Raw genomic sequence first — 7,976 nt, 5'->3', positions numbered from 1 at the left:
CAAACGTCAGCTCTGAAACCCAGCAGGGTCTACCTGCCCGCCCCCCCCCCTCCGCCCAGCTCCGCTATGTGGGAGGTTTTGTGTGAGAACTGGACCAGCGCTCAGTAGCTGAACTGCAGGTTTAGAGTTCCGAGGGGCGTGGGGTTGGACTCCCCTCGGAGAAGCTGGGATGCCTGCTTACCCAAGCCAAAGCGGGTCACCTTAAAGACAGGTCAGCAAATGCGTTGTAAAAAAAAAAAAAAGCCGAATGAACATCAAAGTAAGGTAATTTTTTTTAGATGAGATGTCAGTAGCTCTTCCATATCTTAAACATTGAAAGGTAAATATTTAGAAGAATTATAATTTGTCGTTTAAGTTTTCAAAATCTTTCATTAACTTTGCTTAGTTTGAAAACACTTTTCTATCTAATGAATGGTTCCTACAGGACATTGACCGCTTTACTCTTGTAATGTTACTGGCTGCCCTTTTAGAAAGCAAAGCAATGACCGACATTTTGTCTACCTGATAAAGCCAAAGCCAGCACCTGGGAGGCCAAGGCCAAGCCTTGGTTTGAAAAAATACACTTTTAGGGGTTGTAAGGGCCTTGTCTACTTCTTTGAGCCAGACTAATGTTGACATGCCTATTTTTTTGGTGTACACACACGCGAGGTCTGACAAGTTCCGGAACTCAGCCTAGAAAAAGTGCTGCATACCTCATTGCTGAATATCATTATGATCACCTTTGAAGGACTCCCCTTGGGAAGCTATGCACTGACGCCAGAGCCTAGTCCACCCTTCAAAGCAAGTTTGGAACTCTTTTTCTATATAGGCCATCAGGGCTGTCATCGTATTACCCTTGATGTCCTGAATGTCATCAAAATGCCTTCCTTTCAATATTTTCTTTATCTTCGGGTAAAAAAAGTAGTCATTGGGGGCCAGATCAGGTGAGTAGGGAGGGTGTTCCAATACAGTTGTTTATTGGTTAAAAATTCCCTCGCAGATGGTGCCGTGTGAGCTGGCGCATTGTCGTGACGCAGGAGCCATGAATTGTTGGTGAAAAGTTCAGGTCGTCTGACTTTTTCACACAGCCTTTTCAGCACTTCCAAATAGCAAATTTGGTTAATTATTTGTCCAGTTGGTACAAATTCATTATGAGTAATTCCTCTGATATCAAAAAAGTCTAGCAACATTGCTGCAACAAGTTCACGAACTTAACTGGCAGACCTCCTATATTGTTTGAAAGGCCTTAGCATTTATATTTACTTTAGCTTTAAAAGAAGTGCTTTCCCCCCATTCTATGAAGCTGTGTAAAATCATGTCATTCTATGAAGCTGTGTAAAATCATGTATGAAGTTGTGTGGGTCAAATTGAGGCAGGACACGTAGCCTAAGAAATTGACAACCCCCTCCAGGGTGCAACTTGAGTGCTTCACTGGTTATACCAGTCACAAAGTAAATGTATCCAGTACCTACAGCTGGAAAAAAACATGAACCCGGTTTCCAGCTAAGCTGATTGCTATAACTGGGACGTGACCTTTAGCTAATTATAATGTCATTATAATCTCATTTACATTGTGGTTACTAGACTCCCATCATGCATCTGACACCATGACAGTTCCAGAGGAACCAAATAAAGAAGAAACGGCAGGAAAAGAGGGTCCCGCCCAGGCGGAGAAGATGAATGAACCACATCAATGGAATGTCCACCAATCCCCACCTGAGTCGGATAAATACCCCTCATCATGACTTCTCTCATTCCACTTGTTCTTTGAGCTCACCTGCATTTTCCTCTCAAGGGTGTACTTTCTTTTTCATGAACTCACTTTCACTTTCCTGCATGTCTCACTCTTGAATTCTTTCTTGGCAGAGACAAGAACCCAGTCACTGTTGCTCCAGTTTGAGTCCTCTCTGGGTTGAGTGTAGGGACACGTTCGGGACTCCCCCACAGAAGCCCCCAAAACCAAGATTGTAAGGTTGCTGCCTTGAGCCCAAGTTTGGCGGCCAACTAAGAGTTAACTAAGAAAGCCTCAGTACCTGCCACACTGAAATCAGTGTGCTCTTGGCCAAAGTCCTTGAAACTGTTTCACTCCTCTTGCGCTGAAAAACAACTCTTAGACTAAGCATTTCTCCCTTAGCCTTAGGGGCGCACTGGTTGTTTCCTACCACCTGTTCCTCTGTTATCTCTAATAGAAGACTGAGGTCAGTGAGGATGCGGGTGGGACTGCCTGTCCTCCTCCCCGTTGGCTGCATTGCATTTCTGTCTCTTCCTCGGTGTCTCCGGTTGCAAGAGTGACAGTTGAGTCCTCTCCTGGACACCCCTGTGAGCCTCCAGAGGCACCTGTAGTCTCTGCCAGTTACTGGTGTTCCTCAGCTCCTCCCAGCAGCTAAGCCCCGGCAGATCACGAGTTCTTCAAAATAGGGAGCGGCTTTGGTGTTCGGAGTTGGTTGGTATGGTTACTTTTCCCTAAGAGTTCAAAGTGCTTTTGTGCCCATAGTCTGAATCTCACAACTCACTTGTAAGATGCAAAGGGAGACCGGCAGCATGATTCCATGTGCACCCTGGGAGCCGAAGTCAGGTTAACCGATCAGTGTAGGTCCCCATGATGAGTCCTAGGAAGGAACTAGAACCCAGGCTCCAGCCCTGAGTCTCTGCTAGAAGCTTCCATGCAGGACGTGACTCCAGGCAGCTTCGGCAAATGACAAGAATTTGAGGGCTGGAATTTTAGCTTGTCTCATTTTTAGTCTCAACCAACATGCATTGATCGATGATCGATGCTCTTACATTGAGATAAATAAGAAAGTGTTAATTGGCTCTTTTGTTCTTATTTAGCTTTATGTTTCTGCCAAGACTTTTGTCAATTTCCCCTAAACCCCCTTCCTTGGCCTCTTCTGGGCATGACTTAAGTTTCCTAACAGGCATTTACACCTCAGCTATGTTATAACATGAACATTGTATTGAAAATATCTGCTTACCAATCTCTTTCCTGCTAGATTAGAAGGGCTTTGAAAATGAGGACCATGATTTAGTTATCTCTCCCAGAATCTTGCATGTCTAGTATACTCTCTTAAAAAAAAAGAGAGAGAGATCTATCAACTAAACTTCCCTGCAGGAGTCATGGTTTAGATGAGACATGTTTCCATTTCAAAGCTGTCAGTTTCAGAATGGGGGCTTCATCTGGAAAAGTGGCTGTCACTCTTTGATGTGTGGCCTAAGACCTTCTTACTCAGTGTCATCACCTGGAAAATGAGAGAAGGTTTTAGTACATGATCTCTAAGCTGCTTACTATATTCTAAGATACCAAAGTCTTTATTGAGCACCTACTATGTGTTCAACCCTATACCAGCCACTGTGGAAAGTGAAGACATCGTCACTGCCCTAGGGAGCAAAAAATCTTATCTTACGAAGAAACAGTTCAGCTGAAAACTGTTCTACAGAAGATAAAGGCTGAAGGAGTGAAATGGAAGCAAGCATCTGACCTATGCCTTCGGTCAACAACCAGTAATAACACCAGCGGAGGTGTATTCAAGGCTTTTGTGCCAGGTATTGAGCAGAATGAGCTATGTGAGTCACACGTTTTGTCCTTGTGCTAGCCTTCTTAGAAACTATGATTTCCTCATTTAAAAAGAAGGCAAAGAAGTTGAAAGCCCTGGCATAAATGTGTGGAGGTAATTAGGGCACCAGAGGGGGAGGAGGATTATCCAAGGTATCCAGTAAAAACTAGACCCCTCGGTCCAGTGCTCTCTGTAATTCAATGGTTTGCTTATGTTTGCTTTTGTTATTTCTGGTTGTATTTTTTTCTCCAATATGTGATGGGAGAGGGAGGCCAGGAGAAGGGGAGGTGGGGAGGGAAAGGAAAGAGCTTGCTCCTTCGGCAGATGTCCGGGATCCATCCATGGTCCCTCTCCCTGCCTGGATGCACGGTGACTTTATCTGTAACTCCTGTCTATGGGACTGCCCTGCAGAGCCTTTCCTCCCAGAATGGCCGTTGGAAACTTTCAGGTTAATAGCATGAATATTAAGTAGTCCAGTGGGATTCTTTATAAGCAGAGGAAATTGGGATCAGGTTAAAAATCCAATTTTAATAAACTTTCCAATTCCTGATGTAGATGGTGCGCTAATGGCTCTTACTGCTGAATCATCTGAAAAGTCAAATGCATTTTTAAAAGGTCCTTGTTGTATGGGAAGCTGGATGGGTATCATTTAATTGTGTATTGCTCATCCCTCTCTTCATGGAAGAGATGGTGTAAAACTGACGAGAGCAGATATAAAACGCCGCTATCCACAGAGCTGGTTGGGTCGAGGGGAGGCCTTGGGCTGGGAAGATGATTTTCGCTCTTTTGACTAAAACAAAGCGTGATTTATGCTGTGTGAAAACAGTATCCTCAAATAACTCCACTAATTTGATTGTACTGAGGTCTAGAACAGTTTGTTTCTTTTGATTTGTTAATTAGGCAGAGCAGTGGGCTTGTGAGAGAAAAAATGAGGGTCGTATCTCCAAAAACATGTGGTTTGTGAAAGATTTTGGTCCCTCCCAACTCAGCTCACCCATGACGTGCGTCCCCCCACCAAACTGTCCCAACTCCCCTGACTTTACCTGTATGTCCTTGAAAACAACCCAGCTATTCATGATTGATAGGTCGTCTGATGTTTTTCTGAAAACAGGGTTTTTATCCCCTTCAGGACACCAAGTCTACTCTTGGCACGTGTGGCTACAGCATGGAGTTGTGACTATTGCCTTTGTGGGACCATCCTTCACCAAAGTAAATAAATGAACTAATTAAATATTATATATCATGACTGCATCGGTGTAAAGATGAACATATTATTCTTATTTATTTATGTATATTTTTTCTGAGACCTAGAAGCTCAATATTTTTTTTCTGATTTCAAAAGAGATTAAAACATTTCTGAGAGGCCCTGAAGCACCTTGGGCTCCTGTGACATCTGATGGAGGGGTTGGCCCCATGAAGATGATGACAGTACAAAGGATGAATGCTTAATTGATGCTGGTAAAGTATGTATGATTAAATGCAATTTCAGACACATATTTTACAGTCCATTTGTTGTGTTGGATAAACAACTGTAGACAACATATTTCTTTTATTTCTGATCCTGTTGCCCCAAATTACACACATCAGTGCTGCAAGATTGCAATATTGCAGTCCTGAAGTAGTCCCCTTGTTCAAATTATTAGACCCTGCTGAGTGCTGGAATGCCTTCAGGGCAAGTGGAAATCCTAGCGCTGACTTTGATTTTAGGTTTGCTGGGACCCAAGCTGACTGATGCTTTGATGAGCAAGCCTTGCTGATTTTCTCTTTTAGGCTTTATTCAAGAATACTGGGAGATTCAAACTCTTTGGAGGAAAAACATCTTTTTCTATCTCCAGTCCCATCACTTTACTTGAATCATTTACTGGGTGCGTCTTACATATCAGCCCTGTGGTAGGTACGTATATGGGCAGAGATTTGTGAAAATAAAATGATTTATTTTGTTAAATTTAATAAAATGGAATCCCTTACCTGAAGGAGCTCACAGACGTGCATGAACAGAAAAATCACAGTTGAATCTGGTAATTGAATTATAATTTTTGCATTGTAAAATTACAACTCAATGATGAGATCCTGGTCCTCTGTATTAACCAGGAAGGTCAAAGGAGCATTGGACTGCGGTGCTCACACTGTCACGTGCTACCCTGAGCTCCAGCTTCAAGCCACATGTGATTTTTCCAGCAGCTCTCTCCTCGTGGAGTCCCCACTGAGGTCCTCTAGAGTGTGGCCATACTGTCCTTGAAAACTGACAGTGCTGCCTTCTCCTTTCTAAGCCTCGTTTTGATTCCAGGTTTAAAATAGAGCCAAAGCTCTGAGAAGTCTCTTGAAAGATGCAAGAGTTCTCTTTCCCCATCCAATACTTGCCTTATGAAAGTGTTGACAATGACACTCATAAGACCTAGCTATATATACTTTCTTCTCCTTTATGGCAGTAATAAGTATTTCATAGTATGCTTTGAAACTCAGACAATTTAGCTCTTACATGAAAAAACAAAAAAACATTTTGTATTTAAAATGATCGAATTAGCATATTTCATTATGTTTATATCAGTATTTATTGTAAACTAATACGAAGAGGGCTAATTTATGCAAGGTTTGGAAAATTCATTGGATACTATGGGAAACAAGGAAGATGTATGCAGAGGTAAATACACATCACGGCATTGATTGATTAGCGCTATCCTAGGAGATTTGAGTACATTCGCCTTTTACCCTCATTTCACGTTCGAATATAGAGAAGTGACTTCCTGAATGAAGGCCCTATTACCAGCATTGCTTGATTTAGAACCTGGTGAAAATCCAGTCCTCCTGTGCTTTCTCCCTGTTCCATGACAAGTCTCTCCTTCCCCTCTTAACGGCATACCGTCACTTTACAAAATTAGAAAGAGGATGCCAGAGTAATTTACGTTATATCTCCAAACAAAGGGGGAAGATATGGGTTCTTTTTCATGCTTTGAAATGTACTTAAGTTCTAGGAATCTAGCTATCCATGAGGTATTTACATCCAACATTCATATTATTATAATTACATTTAGTCAGCCAACTGACAAAATAAAATGCTAGGCTTAAAAGCTCACTTCTTGGTGTAGTTGTTTTTCTCTCCCTACATTGGACCCGCCCTTAAAATATAAAAGCTGTATGGAGACACAGTTCCTGGCAAGGCAAACTTTGTCTCACTTTGGGGGCCTTTGATTTCCTGGGGAGCTTCAGATCTCAGCTCTGGGGTCCGTGGTCATTCATTCATTCCAGCATCACCTAATCCTTTAGCTCTTACTCTGTGGTGGGCCCTGGAGATACAGCAGTGAGCTGGAGACAGTGCCCCCTGTCTTCAAGGAGCTGAACATCAGAAAGGTGTTGGTGAATGCTTTGGTGGCTACCGTGTCCTTCCCAGCCCTTCTTGGTCCTTTATCTAGAGTCAGCCATGTGTCATGGTGACTGCTTGGCCAACAATGATGGTAAAATGCCATCAACCATGAGATAATTCCAATTTCATAATATAAAATGTAAAAGAGAATCACCTTAAAGCCAATGAAATACATTATGTTATTTCTTAAAATCTTTGAAACACCAACCTTAAATCGTGTTTGATAACATTTGTTTTCCCTGTAACTTTCACATTCCCCTTCAATGTTGCCATAGAGAATAAAGAAAGTAAAAGGCATGGAATCAGATTTCGAGGCTTGTCAATTAGGAAACCACTCCCTTCATCAGCCTAGAGATGGATGCTACTCACGTCCTGGGAATTTGAACTAACCCTCAAAATGTTTGGTGTATTCAGAGAAAAAAGGTCATTTTTACCTTGATGGCTGAGGGATTCTGCTTCCAACTGGCTGGTCGGGGAAGGGAGGTCTCACAAAAAGGTGGGACCTGGGTCGTGTCCAGGAACCTTGGGCTTGGCTTCATTAGAGGACATTCAAATGGCAAAATTCTGTATGAAATTTCGGAACACTTGAGGAAAGAAAGAAGCATTTGCAGGCTCCGAGCGACACACGAGAGGGCTATGTGTTGCTCTTCAACCTCCACATCCCAGTATTCAAAGGTAAAGCTAAATTTCTAAGTTCATTCTCACATTTGTTTTATTATAAAGTGATACATGTTCATTATAGCTACTTTGGAAAATCATACAAAATTAAAAAGAAGGGTGGGGGAAGGCAATTCCTTGATTAAGATTGAGTAAATAATGGGTGAAATTAAAAAAAAAATTGAAATTGCCGGTTCGTTGTACTAGAGTACTTCCTTGTCTTTAGCATTTAAAGTTAGTTATGCTTAACTTAATTAAACATAACATTTATTGTGTATTTGTATTCCCAGTTTCTCAGGAACAGGTGCAAGCAGGGGCAGGGTCTTTGATCTGAAAACAAAAAAAAATCAATGAGTGTGTACTACTTCAGCAATTACTTTGTAAAGAAAAAAGGAACAAATAAATTCTTGTCTGATTATACATGGAAT

The 7,976-nt window shown here is 42.0% G+C and overlaps 1 long non-coding RNA gene across 4 annotated transcripts; it reads left to right on the top strand.

The window, feature by feature from the left end:
- Positions 1-1,175: 1,175 nt before the first annotated feature.
- On the top strand, positions 1,176-7,700 carry LOC109375996 (uncharacterized). 4 transcript variants are annotated; one of them, XR_002122677.1, is made up of 4 exons: positions 1,176-3,519; positions 4,660-4,739; positions 4,873-4,993; positions 5,301-6,603. It is a non-coding gene; the product is annotated as an uncharacterized LOC109375996 (long non-coding RNA). The 4 variants fall into 4 exon arrangements; XR_002122679.1 differs by lacking the exon at positions 1,176-3,519 and adding an exon at positions 7,167-7,700 and having other exon boundaries at positions 3,796-4,739; positions 5,301-5,424; XR_002122678.1 differs by lacking the exon at positions 1,176-3,519 and having other exon boundaries at positions 3,796-4,739; positions 5,301-5,424; positions 5,622-6,603.
- The last annotated feature ends 276 nt before the right edge of the window (positions 7,701-7,976 follow it).

This window comes from Hipposideros armiger, unplaced genomic scaffold, assembly GCF_001890085.2.
Source record: "Hipposideros armiger isolate ML-2016 unplaced genomic scaffold, ASM189008v1 scaffold_1024, whole genome shotgun sequence".
NCBI classification, from domain to species: Eukaryota; Metazoa; Chordata; class Mammalia; order Chiroptera; family Hipposideridae; genus Hipposideros; species Hipposideros armiger.
This window is presented reverse-complemented; position numbering and strand designations above follow the sequence as displayed.